Source organism: Lynx canadensis, chromosome A1 (genome assembly GCF_007474595.2).
Source record: "Lynx canadensis isolate LIC74 chromosome A1, mLynCan4.pri.v2, whole genome shotgun sequence".
NCBI classification, from domain to species: domain Eukaryota; kingdom Metazoa; phylum Chordata; class Mammalia; order Carnivora; family Felidae; genus Lynx; species Lynx canadensis.
Genome location: NC_044303.2, coordinates 165,612,799 through 165,629,938, shown reverse-complemented (window position 1 = coordinate 165,629,938; position 17,140 = coordinate 165,612,799).

The following is a 17,140-nucleotide window of genomic DNA, read 5'->3' as shown; positions in this document are numbered from 1 at the left end:
TGAGATCATGACTAGAACCGAAATCAAGAGTCAGATGCTTGTCCTGACTGAGCCATCCAGGTGCCCCAAGATAAGCAAATGATGAGTTAAGTATACACATTGCAGCAGTACTATGCAATGGCAGTGATTAAGAATCACATTGTAGTTTATATAAGAAAATAAAAATTTCAAATTCAAGATAAATCATAAAATAGAGCAAGCAGAGTTACTACAGTCCTATAGAAAAGGGTGTAATTAAATGAGGCTGAGGGGAATGAGCAAGCCTTCACGGAAATGTTAGTGATATCCACCTAAGTTGTTATTACTAACAAAGGATACATAAAATCATAAGATATATAGACCATAAGATCACACAATAGTAAAGATCATAAATCATAAAGTATTAGATCATTATGTCAATCAATTCATCAATTGATAAACTGAGCATTTATTATGAACATATATGCTTCTCACTCTGGAAGGTGTGCAGGGTAATGTTATAAAAGCCCTTGAGCAGTAATCACCACGCTGAGGAAGACAGGACAAAAAACATGTTCAAAAAACATTTTTAAAGTAGTATTAAAATTTTTTTCAACCTCAACTGAAGCCCATTCTGCAAGTGCTACCAACCACACAACAGAATGATAATGTAGTATACACATTATTTGGCAAGTGAGTTAAACTCAGTTAAACCCAAATATCTGCATCTATTTGTGAATAAATCTGTTTTTTCCTCTAAAAAAATTTGGCATACAGTCAACACATTTAGACCTAGAAGGAATACATGGTTCTTAAAAGAGAAAAGAAGAATAGAGAAGACAATGACTGCCCATTTATAGCAAGCAAAACTGGTTTTATCTGTATGCTAACAGTTTATAATGTTGAAATAAATGAAATAACTAGCACTGAATAAATTTAGTAAAGAAAATAGTCATTTGGTGTAATCTTTTGAGAAATTTTGTAGAAATATCATAAAGAAGCCACACTGGTTAGCTTTGGAAAAGAGCAATAGAGAGCCCTACTTACTAGGGAAAAAAATTGCAAATTGGTTGAGTTGGATGAAACGTCCCAGAAAGATAAGAAGAAATATGCTATTTTTGCTGAAATAGAGAATACAAAGTATAGAAACAATGGGAAGAGATGAGTAAAAAGAAGTGAAGAATACAGACACAGAAAGACAATCTCTAATTGAAATAAAATTAAGATATCGGGGTGCCTGGTGGCTCAGTTGGTTAAGTGTCTGACTCTTGTTTTTGGCTCGCGTCATGATCTTATGGTTCATGGGATCAAGCCTCACGTTGGCATTGACACCATGGATCCTGATTGGGATTCTCTCTCTCCCCCTCTCTTGCCCCTCCCCCTTTGCCCCTCCTCTGCTTTCAATCTCTCTCAAAATAAATAAATAAACTTTAAAATTAAGATATCATAAGCTTCTATGAAGTTACACCCCCAAATTTTAAGTCCAACGTTTGAAACATCATTCACAGATACAACACATATCTTGGAATGTATCTAGCCAACTTGATATTCACCCAAAACTGGGAGGAGAGGGGCGCCTGGGTGGCGCAGTCGGTTAAGCATCCGACTTCAGCCAGGTCACGATCTCGCGGTCCGTGAGTTCGAGCCCCGCGTCGGGCTCTGGGCTGATGGCTCAGAGCCTGGAGCCTGTTTCTGATTCTGTGTCTCCCTCTCTCTCTGCCCCTCCCCCGTTCATGCTCTGTCTCTCTCTGTCCCAAAAATAAATAAACGTTGAAAAAAAAATTTTTTTTAAAAAAACTGGGAGGAGAATAGGCAATTCTATGTTTAAGTTTTGAATATTTTTCTCTTTTAATAAATAATGAAAGGACCACTAGAGAAGAGTCTAGCAATTTTGAAATATCCCTGCAAAGTTTGTATGTAATTACTAATTTATTCCACCATCCCCACACACTATGCATTTAACTACCTCACATTAATACTGCATTTATATATAACAATCTTACAATGTTATCTCCCTCCTTCCTTCCCCAAATAGTGAAAATATGAATCAATAAAATGGTTTCTTTCAGGGAAGTACATCTTCTTTTGACATAAACAGATATGTGCTATTTGGTTATGATAAAGAGGCCTCTGTGAAAAACATGAAGGAACTAAGAATAGACTAATTGTTCATCATAATATAGAATCACAAATTGGATAACACAGTGCAAAATAACAAAGGAAGAAGTCTAGCATTGCGGCGAAGACTGAAATCCAAGTAGAAAACATGCCAAATTCCCTCATGATCACAGGATCAAAGGATAATTATTTGAGGAATATCTACCACTCAGTATACATTGTTTTGTTGATATGCTTGCTTTCTTCTGTTCCTTTTAATTACTCCAAATGATTCCATAAATGAAAGTACCAGAGATTAGTATCTAACTAAGAGTAAGAAAGGAACAACAGAGGTAAAGGACTATAAACAGACTGGGAAATGGACATTCAGTTGAAAGACAACAGAGAGATAATTAAACATAAGGGCAAAGGATGCTATTTTCCTTCGAAAATGGATTAATTTTCTATTACTGTATAACAATTTACCAAATTCAGCAATTTAAAACAACACAAATGTATTCTTTCACAATTTCTGTGTATCAACAATCTAGCACAAACTGGTTGCTCTGCTTGTGGTTTCACAAGCCTAAAATCAATGTGTAGCCAGGGCCACTATCTCATTTGAGAGTTAGGGTCCTCTTCAGAGCTCATTCAGGTCATTGACAGAGCTCAACTCCTGGAGGTTATAAAACTGATGTCACTCTTTTTTTGCTGGTTATTCACTGGGGGACATTCTCAACTTCTAAAGACTGCCTCCTATTACTTTGAATCTCTGAATTTCTCGTGTGACATCCATACCCATATTTAAATAGCGTATGTAATTGAGTTAGGCACCCAGGGAACCTCCTTTACTTAAAGTCAGCAGTGTCATATAACATAAGCTAAGCAAAAGTGTGAAATCCCATCATTTTCATTGGTCTGGCCCACATTAAAGAACATGGGATTATACAGGACTTGTACAAAAGGGAGTGAAATTTTGGAGGGACATCTTAGAATTCTCCTACCACAGATGCCCAACTCCACCTTTTGCTTCAGTCTTAATATTTAGACAATCCCCAAGAAGTTGAAAGATGATATTTTCCTTGTAGAAGTAAAGAAATGTATTTAATTTTTCAATTACAGGATTTCCATGATGATTCAATTTTTTTTGGCTATTTCTATTTTTAACATAATTGTGACTAACTCTAATTTGAGATTTACTTTCAAAGAAAATACTTTATATGTACCATAGTTTTAAAAGCACAGAATTTTGAAAGAAAGGTTTACCTAACTTTTATTGTAATTAAGGTTTCTCCAGATAATGCAGGTATGAAAGAATAAATATCTTCAATTTTCTACGAAGTCAAAGAACAATGAACTTATGATAAAGAACTGATGTTGTGGAAGCACCCCAGTCCTAGAAGACATGCTCAAGAACAGGAGTCAGTAAACTATTTTTTGTAAACAGCCCACAGTAAAGATTTTAGATTTGGAGGGTTAAGAGGCAAAATCAAGGACAGTAAAATAAGGACTTTTAGAAAAAGAAAGGCAAGTTTCCACACATATTTTTATGGATGAAACTCAAAATTTTATTTGTAAATACTGAAATTTAAATCCCATATAATTTTTATGTGCCATATATTTTATTTATTTATTTTTGCTTTTTAGCAACTAAAAAAGTAAAATCCATCTGTAGCACATTGGCTATACAAAAACAGACAGCAGTCCAAATTTAGTTTGTGAGCCACAGTTTGTTGAACACTTCTCTAGAGTTCTTATAGAAGTCACCCTTGGTCCTATTAATAGCTAAAGCCTTATTTTTTTTTTTTCCTTACCCTCCAAAGAATCTCTCTGTATATATGTACACACACACACACACACACACACACACACACACACACTATTAGACTAATTTTATTTTTTGTTTCTATTTATAATTTAACTCATAAATTCTCCTACTTAATTCCATAGTCATGATTATATACAATTTCATATGACTAGAAATAGATAAAATAAATCCCTATATTTTTGGGTAAACTATATCCCTGAATGATTTTTTTATTTTGGTTCCTATAAGACTCAGTTCTAGGGGCACCTGGGTGGCTCAGTCGGTTAACCGTCCGACGTGGGTTCAAGCCCCGCAACGGGCTCTGTGCTGACAGCTCAGAGCCTGGAGCCTGTTTCAGATTCTGTGTCTCCCTCTGTCTCTGCCCCTCGCCCGTTCATGCTCTGTCTCTCTCTGTCCCAAAAATAAATAAACGTTGAAAAAAAAAATTAAAAAAAAAAAAAGACTCAGTTCTATTATCTTTTACAAATAAATTTGTTTCACTATGTGATATTAACAATGGCATCTAAAATTTATGGTGTTATTACCTTGTATCTTTTACAATGAATGCATAAAAAAATTTTAATGAGAACAATTGTGTTTTGTTCATTTTTCTTAGTACTAGTTCTTGGGCTTTTAACAGAAATGTTCCATGGTTTACAGACACACACAAAAAAAGATGGCTGAAATTTGCATTGTGCATTTGAGATTAGTAGAGAAAATACGTGCTAAAGTAGTCCTTGATAGTCTAGTTAACCCATAACACTTCAATCATTTTTTGTGCTCTTAAAACTTTTTCACAAGATTATTTATTCACAAATGGTTGCCTGTTGTACAGAAAGTGTATTTTTAAAGTTAAGATTCAGTAATGATTTCAAGAGATTAAATTATGGTCTATTTGCTTTGAACCCATGAGTAGTTAAATACCTTTCTTGGAAAGTAAACACCAATGTTTAATGGAAGCTAGGATATTAAAAACAGATTAAAATCAGATTTATATTTTTTATATCTTACAAAGCAATATTTATGATTTTTTTTTGACAAAGTGGTACCTCATAAATACTTTTTAAATAGCATTTTATAGGTTTCCAGAAACCTTCTTAAGAAAATGTTTTAAACTTGTGGCCCTAGAAAAGTTTTCAAGCTTGAAAATGCCTTACTGTTCTTTCATTTTCCAGGGCAGAACTTAGGTTTTTTTTGTTTGTTTGTTTTTGTAAATTTCAGCTGAATGGAATAAAGAGATTTCTGAAAGATAACCAAAGCAAAATTCAGCTGTTATCACCTCAGCCTTGGGGCAGAACTACAGGACTTTCAAAAGATTGAATCTCAAGAATGAAATAGGTCAGGAACATCCTTGATTTTGACAAATCCAGAGCAGCACCTCAAGAACAGTACTGAAAGAGGAAATGAGGGAGTGTGGAGGTAACAAGCCAACATTGAGGAAGAATAAAATGACTGATTCTGGCATTTAGAGAAATCTTTTGGGTATGAATACATAAAATCTCTTCTAAGTTAAAAAAATTATTACAGGACCTATGTAGTAACTTGTGTCTTACAGAGTTGTCATAAAAGGAAAAAATGGAACAGATACTGGGATGGAAATCAAGGTAACACAGCACCTTATTTCTATAGTTTCAAAACAGTAAGTCTAACGTAGATGGCTTCTGTTAAATAATTACTAGTTACCTGGAATATCTTGACTGAATGGACTTTCAAGGGTCTAACTAGCTAAAGGAATGCTGGATAAAATGTTAGGCTCTATGATAACAATCTCACTTTCTGGCTCAAACCAAGTAACTGAGTTGTATGAGGAGAAATAATTGCCATAAATTTCCTATATATTGAAAAATTTAAAAGAAACCAAAGCTTTTGTCCTGATCTGTTCCTTCAGTTAAAAAGTTCTTTTTTTTCTTAAGTTTGAAAAACAGCCACGGTACTTAAAATATTGGCTGAAGTGATGACCTCATGAGATTTTGTAATGTCAATTTTTTACCAAATCTGCTTTATTAAAGCACTTTCATTATTAAAAATTATTTGAAAACCTCCCACTTGGTTTTACAGTAAACCATTGAGACTTAAAAAAGTATTTGTAAAGGATTTTAAATAAATAATTGAGTAGTTTAACAATATTATGTAGAAAGCTAGAAACCAAAAATAAAAGTGCAACAACACTAAAAATTATCTAGTAAAAATGTCCACTAAGCTTCTCCATGTGCATGATAGTTTATATTATAAAGTGATTTTTTTTCTCCTAATGGTTGAAAAATGTAGGTTATCAATTACCTGTGGTTCTTTCAAAACAGTATTACATATTTATATAATTAAACAAATGCTCATATCCCCATTTCTAATAGAAGACTAAAGTATTTAATCTTACCATTTTATTTTAGTGTAGCAAGCTATTAAGTTTCCTAATTGTTCTTATTCACAATATTATCTAGTATGCTAAACAGAAACATTAGATTAGACATCCTCAAATTATAGCCTGAGGGCCAAATCTAGTTGTGCTTTGTTTCTGTAAATAAAGTTTTATTGAACAGAGTAATACCTTTTTCTTCCTTTTCTTTTCTTTTCTTTTTCTTTTTTTTTAACCAAACTCTATAGTTGCTTCCCCCCTACCATGGCAGATTTACGTAGCTATTATAGGGACTATATGGCCCATGAAGGTCTAAAATACGTAATATTCGGCCCTTTACAGAAGAAGTTTGCTGATTTTTGGCTGTTCCTAATCATCATCAAAGCTATTCCTAAACAAATATGCCCAGTAGTTCAAATGTTAATAACTGGAAAACAAATAGAAACAAAAAAGACATTTAAAGAAAACTTTTTTTCATGTGATGTTCAAAGATTGCCTAACCAAAAAGAACATTTTGTAGCACCTTCATAATATTAACAAACTGCTGTCTTAGGTACAATAAGCAGCTGATTTATTGAAAGTGACTTGTATAGTCAATACCTGGAATGAAACAGCTAGTTTCATCTTGTCCAATTTTTACATTACTCTTCATTTTCCCTGAGAACTACATAGCCGAGACACTTTCAGTGAGGCACTTCCTGTAAAATGATCAGTTGTATCTGTCACCAGGAAGAAATGCATTTTCCGTGCTTTACTACAGCCATCTGCATCCTTCATTTTCTTTTAATTCAGTCACTGGAGCCCTAATGATCGCAGTCATTTCAGGAGATGCCATCAATTATAGCAGGGAGCTCATTCAGAAGTGAAAGATGAGTTCCATTCTCTGTTACTTAGAGGTCAGTGATCATTCCCCAACCTCTTCCCAGCGAACAAATAGTACAGTAACTTTCACAGGCTCCCTTCATTTTTCTCAAGTCTGCTGCTTTACGACTTTTGTAGACCTTGGTTATAATAACTTCATATGTTTGACTCTGGCAGCCTTAAGACAAGCCTGACCCAATCATTTTCTTGCATCCATCATCATAAATTCAAACATATATAATTCTGACTCCCATAAGAGATGTTTAAAAGAATAGGTATTATTAAGATGGCATTTTAAAACTTCTAAAACAAATACAATTGTTAAAATTTACATCAAAAGGATTTTAAAATAGTAATCATTTTCATCTGCAAACTTTCTATTATTTTCTATAAATATAATCATATTGAAAGATGCAACACAGATTACACATTTGTGTAAGAATTAGCACAGGATTTGATATACTACCCTTACATGCTCTTTCTAAAGCCATCTTAAATTTTTGTAATTTTATTTTTTATTTATTTTGAGAGAGATAGAGAGCAAGTGGGGAGGGGCAGAGAGATAGGGGGAGAGAAAGAATCCCAAGCAGACGGCATTCTGTCAGTGCAGAGGCTGATACGGGGCTTGAACTCACGGACCATGAGATTATGACCTGAGCCGAAACTAAGGGCTGGATGCTTAACCGACTGAGCCACCCAGGTATCCCTATAACTATTTTAATAATTAGGATTAAAATTCAATTTTCAATATTTTGTTTGATAACAAAAGGTTGGATGGCTAATTCATCCACCTAAAAGCTTGAACACAAATGTTTATATCAATTTTATATATAAACCCTAAAAAGGAGAAGCAATCAAGATATTTATCAATAGGTAAATGGAAAAAACGTAATACATCTATGCAAAGAATATTATTCAACAATTTTTTTAAATGAGTAATTAAGCCATGAAAAGACATGGAGAAATCTTAAACGTATGTTCCTAAGTGAAAGAGTCAGTGAGAAAAGGTCACACAACGTATCATGCCAATTACATGACATTATGGGAAAGGCAAAACTAAGGGGATGGTAAAACAATCAGTAGTTGTCAAGGGATCAAGAAGAGGGATAGCAAATTGAATAGAGATAGATGATTGCATAGGTGAAGCACAGGGTATTTTTAGGGTTGTGAAATTATTCTAGATGACACTGCTTTGGCAAATATTTCTATTTCTAACAAAGAAAAGGTAATCTTTTCAATAAGTGGAGCTGAAATGTATTCACATACAAAAAAATGAATCTAGACACAGACCTTACACCCTTCAAAAAATTAATTCAGAATGGATCACAGGCATACAAGTAAAACACAAAACTATAAAACTCTTAGAAGATAACATGGGAGAAAACCCAGATAACCTTGGGTCTGATGATGACTTTTTAGATACAACACCAAAGGCATAATCTATGTGAGAAATAATATATGAGCTAGACTTCATTAAAACTAAAAACTGATGCTTTGCCAAAAACACTATTAAAAGAATGAGAAGACAACCTACAGAGTGGGAGAGAATGTTTGCAGAAGACACATATGATAAAGGACTGTTATCCAAAAAATACAAAGAACTCTTAGAACTCAACAAGAAAGTGAACAATCCAGTTACAAAAGAGGCAAAGACCTTAACAGACACCTCACCTAAAGAAGATATATGTATGCCGAATAAGAATATGAGTAGGTGCTCCACATCATATGTCATTGGTGAAATGCACATTAAAACAACAAGATACCACTACACACTATTAGAATGGCCAAAATACAGAACAATGACAACACTAAGTGCTGGTGAAGATGTGGAACAATAGGAACTCCCATTCATTGCTTGTAGGAATGTGAAATGTTACAGCACTTTGGAGGGAACCCTGGAAGTTTCTTATAAAACTAAACATACTCTGGGGCACCTGGGAGGCTCAGTTGGTTAAGCATTCAACTTTGGCTCAGGTCATTATCTCATGGTTCATGGGATTCTCTCTCTCCCCTCTCTCTCTGTCCCTCCCACACTGGGAGCGCATTCTCTCTCTCAAAATAAATAAATAAATATTAAAAAATATATAGGTGAAAAAAATTAAAGCATCGTAAAATCAACCATAGAATGTTGAGTACATCATGATATATTGCTAAATCAGTTATATTACTAACTTGGTAATAACTGAAGACTTTAAGATACTTATGGAGAAAATGAATCCACAATTTTTCATCTGATTTAGTAAAATTTGTAAATAAGGTAATTATTTTATTAATTTAATTGTCTTGGTTTGTTTTTAACTAATCTCTTCATATTCTTCTCCTATCTCTTCCAGCGATTTCAAAATTAATATTAGCTCTATAAATGAACCACAACCTATCTCTAAAGCATAACTGCTGTCTATATAAATTTTCACAAATTCTCAATGATAAGTTAAAAGAATAATTCTGGAAAATCAAACACCATACCCTCATAACAGAATAGCAGATCTCTCTTAGTAGTAAACCCTCCAAATTACAGAAAGTCTATTTTCCTCAAAAAAAAAAAAAAAAAAAAAAAGGAGCTCTAATCACACTCTTAACTTAGTAGGTTACTAATATCATCCTTCCTTAGTTTTAGATACAAATAGTATAGAAATGGCTTACATTTTAGAAGAGAAAAATATAACCTTTGGCTATATGAATTTATTCTCCCTGAATGTTGTTACATTCACCATTGGTGGTATTTTTTCATAACCTTTTAGATTAATAATTTATTTGATATCATTAGTTAATAATTTACTGTAAAATGTCCTACATTCTATAGAAATATATAGGGATAATAAGAACTATAAAAATAGTGACTGTCTTAGGATTGGGTTAAAAAAACAAATTTTATTTCTGGTTTAGACAATGAGTCCCCAGATATTCAGCTATTTCCAGAGTGATTGCTAGAAAAGAAACAAATTGGGTTAGAACTCCAGCTAACTAAGTACTATATTCAGCACTTACACAATATAGGCTACATTCATAATAAATGGCTTTAATTTAAATGTAATTTCTAAGAAGAATAATCTCACTACTCTGACCATATATATGTTAGTTCCTTAGGATAATAATTACTTCTAAGAATTAAAAACCTTGAACCTGCTGGCATAAACTTTACTGCCAGCACAATACAAGATGAAACATTTAAATTCAGCAAAGTCAGAGGTATATAAAAGATAATCACTCTCTCAATCTCTCTCCCTTTCCCTCCATTCCTCTCCCCCCCCCCCCCCCATCACCGCTAAAGTTAACCATTGGTTAATATGAAGGTTGGGAAACAAAATTAAATATTTTGGGACATACATTTATATTCTCATTAACTCTTTAAAAAATACTAATTGTCAACTAGAACATAGGAAATATGCAAGTGTCTAACTACTGCATCTTCCCCTCAGAGAGATAATGGTCCAAAAAAGGAAGATGATAATACTTATAAATAAGTCCTATATGAGACCTAAAGTAATCTAAGCCCCCGGAAGAGTAGTATTCATAAAAGGGGTGATTCAGAAGACTAAGGGAGTTCATCTAGCTGACAGGATTAGAGAAGGCCACACTGAACAGATGATGCTTCAATGAGTTTTCTAAGGTTTGTTAAGTTAATTAAACTACTAAGCTATTGGACTAGGGCAGTCCTGATGCTGTGATGGCCTATGGAAGGAAACCAAAATCTAAGACTGTATGTTAATGTTTGAAGGTTACAAATTGAAACTTAAGGACAGTCAATCATAGTCAACTAGGCTGTAAACTACAGTCAACAGTCAACTACAGGGGTTAGGTAGAACATCCTAACCACTTCTGGTTTGGTGCTTTTGGATTCAAATTAATTTTTGCTCAAATAACTCTTAATTTTTTAAATCCCTCAGTTAATCTTTAATAGTTTAGATATGATTTACAAGACAATTCTGGGGGCGCCTGGATGGCTAAGTCAGTTGAGTGGCCAACTCCTGATTTTGGCTCAGATCATGATCCCAGGGTCATGAGATCAAGTCCCGAGTTGGGTTTCATGCTGAGCGTGAAGGCTGCTTGGGATTCTCTCTCTCCCTCTGCCCCTCGCCTCCACTCACACACACACTCTCTCTCTAAAGGAAAAAAAAAGGGAAAATAAAAGAAAATTCTGAAGAACAAGAAGGAAACTCTAGACAATGATTTCCTCCTGAGTATAGAACTATGGCAGGTACTTGGGACACATATGGGAAATACTAAATAATTTAGAGTATATAGAAAATGTATACAATAATATATACATAATATATAAATAAATAATATATAAAAATAACAATAATTTGGAGTATATAGGAAATAATGAATAAAGTTAGAAAAGCAACTCATAGTCCTCTTTTCAGCATTTATTTATTTATTTGGAGAGAAAGAAAGAGCCCACGTGCAAGCAGGGCAGGGGAAGAGAGAGAGGGAGACAGAATCTCAAGCAGGCTCCACACTGTCAGCGCAGAGCCTGACACAGGGTTCCTTCCTACAAACAGTGAGATCATGACTTGAGCCAAAATCAAGAATCCTACACTTAACCAACTGAGCTACTACCCAGGGGCTCCCGTAGTCTTATTTAGTTACACACATTGGCTATATCATCAAAACAAAACAAGTTTTAATAGAAAAATATAGAGGTATTTTCCTCATTTCTTATAGTTTTTGTTGTTGCTGTTTTCTTGCTTCCTTGAGTGATTCCATAAACTGTTATCTCAAATCCTTGGAAACACAGGATTATTACAGAGGCTAAAAAGTATATGGTTTACTTAATGAGAAGAGAAATATAAAAATAAAGTATTTGATGGCAAAATGGCTTTACATTATAAACTCATACATACTTCCTGTTAGTCTATAATTCTTTAAAAATAAAAAACAAAGTTAAGGGCATCTGGGTGGCTCAGTTAAGTGTCCAACTCTTGATTTTGGCTAAGGTCATAATCTTGTGGTGGTGAGATTGAGCTCTGCATTGGGCTCTTCACTGAATGTCCCTCTCTCCCTTTCTCTCAGTCCCTTCCTTGCTCACACACACTCTCTCTCCCAAAACAAATAAATACACATTTTTTAAAACAATAAAGAAAATAAAAAATTAAACCCCAGAGATAAGTATACTTAAGGATTAGGGTCTTAGCCTATATATTTCTAAATAAGAGATCTATAGGTTCTAATGCTCCATCATTATTAAATGCCTGTAGAGAACATTATGCCATTTTGGGGCATCATTAGAATCCTCTGTACTTTGTCTCCTGGCCATGCTGCTTTTATGTAGGTATTTATTTATTTATTTGTTTCTATATAGAAGGTGTCTACAGGTAGTAATATAGAGAGGAAAGTAGGCTATAGAACTTTCCTGAGAGTGTACTTTTAGAGCAACCTTGGATTTTATGTCTATTGTATGTTTATTTTGGGTAGCCAGGATAGCCATAGGGTTCAATAGGGAATTAAAGCCCACTCAAGTTACCTCTTGGGGCCGCCACTATTCATTCATTCAACACATATGTACTTAATGCTAACTGGGATTCAGGGACTATGATAGTATTGAACATAGAGTAACAAATGAGAGAGATAAAGTCTATGACCTCAAGGAGACTTGAAATATGTGGGGAAGAGAGAAAATTCAACCATAAATTGCACTTTTAAATGCAAATAGATGGTATAGTATGAAGGAATGAAAAATATAACATTGGTATGTAGATCCAGAAATATTTTATGAGTCCCAGACCCAAGAGAATTATGTCCACTGCATAGTACTATCATTATTTTTCCAACTGAATCAAAATTATGAATCTCTAGAGTCGGAAAGTTACCTGAAGTCCAGAAGAATTACTGGTTAGTATGCAGGAGAGAATTTTATATCATCTTAACTTTTAATAATCTGAGCTTTCACCTGGAAATTGCTTATCATTCCAGAGTATGTATCAATGACTGGCAATCATAACTGGATACAAGTAAACACTTCTTTACTATCTTAACTATATACAGGAAAGTATGTTGAAATGATTGCCAATATAAATGATAATAATAAGGTGTGTCAAATTGTAAAATAATACTATCATAAGAGTTAATTATATTTATAATATATAGTATAATATATATAACTATATGTTATATGTAATAATATAAATTTTATATAATATATAAATAAATATATATTTCAATATCTATATTATATGCAATATATCTGTGTATACAGAGTAATGACAATATAACTATATGTTTGCATGGTATTGTAATATGTATAAAGCTTTTTACACATATTACTGCATAATTAATTTTCATAAAGTTTTATGACATAGGCAAGACAGGAAAGATGAAGTGTTCATGTGGTGAATTAAATGGCTTTTATTTCTTTTCTTCTTTTTTCATCTTTCTATTTATTTGTCCAAGTTTACTACGGCTATTGAGTAGCCGTCACAGTCCTTGAATCCCTGACCAAGATAGTGTGTCCACTGACCCAAAATGATAACATTATTTATTGGTTAAATTGGTGTAATAAGATTATAGACTTAAAACTAAGGGTGACATTGAATCAGAGTATTCATTGTAGGAGTTGGCTGAGGGGGCCGCTATTGCATATTTGGTGTTTTAACAGGACAATAAGTTTTACAGATGAAGAACAGGCAGAACCAGAGATCAATCCCTCCATTTAAGTTCTTACACTAAGCAAAGGCATACACCTGTTTTCAGATTTGAAGAGAAGGAGGAATCCTCACTGGAAAAAGTAGCAGCTAGTTAAAGAGGCTGGAGCACCCGGGCTCTAAGAAGCAAGAGGTGGGTGTTGTAATTCAAATTGCATGCTAATTCTCATTGATCAGCCTATTTAAATGGTAATGAGGCATAGATAGTGTTTCTGGCCCAAGTGCTAGAAACTCCATGCAGAGGATATCTGTCAGCAAGAAAAAGATACTGCTGCTTGCTTGAAAAGCTGTGGTTGCTTTAGGGGCTTGTGACTGTAAAAGGGAATTACCTTCCAGTCCTTTGACCTGTGGGGAAGGAGATCCTACCAAGAATTTTCAGGACTGCAGCAACACCCAACTGCTACCATTCTTCTACTGTCACCTTCAGCTTTCTGGGGCTATATTCTCCTGTAATGAGAAAGAAGAACAGATATAGCTACAATTGCCACTTGTGGGGAGAAGACAGATGACCAACATCACAAATCATCCTTAGCTGAGTACAGAGGACGCCTGATTGCGTGTCGTGTTCTGCAAAAATCTTAATTATGCCATATGGATGTAAAGTATTGATTCAAGCAACAGAGCAAAATTAAAATGCAATTGTTTAGAGAATGAAATGCTCTTGAATAAAGGAGGTTATGGTTCAATAGGGAAGGAAAGATATAAATGCACTTAATACATGGTAGCAAGTGATGCTTACCTTAAGAAAAATATTAAAAGTGCTAGCTACATCAAAAGAGGTAGAAATGCTTTAGGCTGGAGAATAAGGGAGCACTTAATGGAAGCAGCATTTAAAATAGGTGTTCATTACATGTTAACTAACTAGAATTTAAATAAAAACTTAAAAAAACAAAATAGGTGTTAAAATAGAATTTGGGAGTTGAGAAACAGTGAAGAAGGCATGGAGGGCATTTCACGTACAACATAGTAGGGATCATTTTAGGAAAAGCGTCTCAGATACTGTTGCTCCAGGAAATAAATACTGCCTACTGGACAGGGTGCCCCTGAAACACTGAGAGAAATTTAAAAAATTATTTCTCATCCAATAGCTGTTCATTTAACTTTAGAATTAATGATGAAAGCAAAGATTGTAAGATGTGTATGTATATGTGTGTATGCATACATGTGCAATGTTTTTTAAAGTTTTGCTTGGAATTTCAGAATTTTATTGTTGTTTGTATTCATTTAATGTCATTCTTAGTACTCATGTTTGGTTCTTAGGGAAGAACTAAGCCTTTTTTTTCTTTCCTTTTTTCTTTCTTTAATGTGCATTATCAGGAAGTGTACCAGGCATTTTACCTACATTTAACACATACGAAGCCCAGCTAAGTAATCATATTAAAGAATTTTTTTGTTCCAAACCTGAGAAAAGTCCAATATGATATTAACAATCAACTTTGAAAAAAGTATATCTGAGTGATTTTCTGGAAGGTAATTTGGGGCCAACTTCATTGTTAGATGTGTTGGAGAGAAACTTCCAAAATGTTAGAGTATAACCTAGACAGCTATCATGCTTATAACCAGCCGACTACCTCAAACCAGATGGTTAAATCGGCAAGATACTTTAACCAGTCTAATTACTACCCTAATAATCTTTAGCAAAGTCTTCCCTTCTTATACGTGTGTTAACAATGTAATCTAGTTACTTTTTCTCCCTATAAAATACTCTATCAAATGTAAATATTTGAATGGCATTCCCAGAAGCATATTTCCCAAGGAAATTTATAAAACTTTGGATGCATACTCAAATATATTCTGCCTAAGAAGTTGCTTTAACATTTTCAAAGAAATAATAGAAAGTAAAACCCACATAATGTCTCTCTGTGGTTAGTTTTGCACACACACACACACAAATTTTTTTTTAAAGGTATTTTCACTAAGCACAACACAATCCCCTAATAGTGTCTTTTGGCTATTGACGTCAATCTTTATAATTTCTGTTTTATCATAACTACGCCGAAGTCTCCTCAATTCCAATATAGAAAGAAATACCCTCTCCCTGGAATGTAGCTGATGAGGCTTTCTATTATCTCACCTGTCAGCTACCTGGCTCTGCTTTTTTAATGTGCATCGATTTATCCCCTCTTGCTTCTTCCAATTTTCCTGTTTGACAATAACCTGGAATCTTCACAATAATGGAGCATCCAGGAGCTGATTAACAAGTAGGAACTCTTTCTCCTTGAATACTCATATGATAAATAGTGTTAGTTCTCTAACATTTGTCTGCTTTGATCTTTTTAGTCCTTTGCCAAGAGGAACATAAAGTGTAATTTTCAAAAAAATAACATTGTAATTGTCATGTGAATACAACATGAACATGTGTATAAGGGTTTATTCAACTCATTAATAAGAAACCAAGATAGCAATTAAAAAAGTTCAAAGAACTTTTAAGAAACTGGTTATTTATGGATGATTTAATAAAAGGAATGCTAGTATATAATTGTTGGGTTATATACAAAACTGCTTAATATCCTACATTTGGGGTTGTCTTTTCTGCCAAAATAAACTATTTGTATCTTTCCCAGACAAAATTCTACATGTTAAACTCTACTTCTACACAGTTGAAAAGTAGCCTAGTCGATATAAAATAAATCAAAGGTTTAACTCAGAGCCATGCTGAAAGAACACCGAGTAATATCTTCTACCTATTTCCAAGCTTCAGACAGTATTTCTAACACAGTCCTTCCTATTCACAGATACATCCTTTCTTTTTTTTTTTTAATGTTTATTTATTTTTGAACCAGAGACAGCACGAGTGGGGAAAGGACAAAGAAAATGAGACAGACAGAAGATTCAAAGCAGGCTCTGAGCTGACAGCAATTGAGCCCCAATGTGGGGCTCAAACCCACAAACCACAAGATCATGACCTGAGCCAAAGTCTGATGCTTAACTGACTGACCCACCCAGGCACCCCCAGACATCTCCTATTCTCATTCATCTACTGAGTTAGAGGTTTCCTTTCTGAACCATGGTGGTGCTATGATGGTTTGATTAGCTATTTCTATCAGTTTCTCCTAGGAAACCAGAATTGTGGGAATTGAGAATTGTCAAGATGACTGGTATGGCAGCATTATTTTAATCTCATCCAGTCCCAGGTTCTCTGTCCTTTGTAATCTCAGAAAAAAATCAGCTTTTTTTTTCTGACAGTCTGACACTTAATATTTTGGTTTATATGAACTGAAATTATTATAGGACCACCTTTTTCCTCCTCTTGATCTGAGAAACACAGGTACTGTATATATGATTAATATCAAAAATCTCATTTGTGAGACACTATGTCATACTAAAAGCAAATGAAGAGTTAAAACTCCAAAAATATAAATAGTTATATTAAATTAATTGTATTTTGGAGGATGGGTGATGGGAGGTGATGGAAGAAAG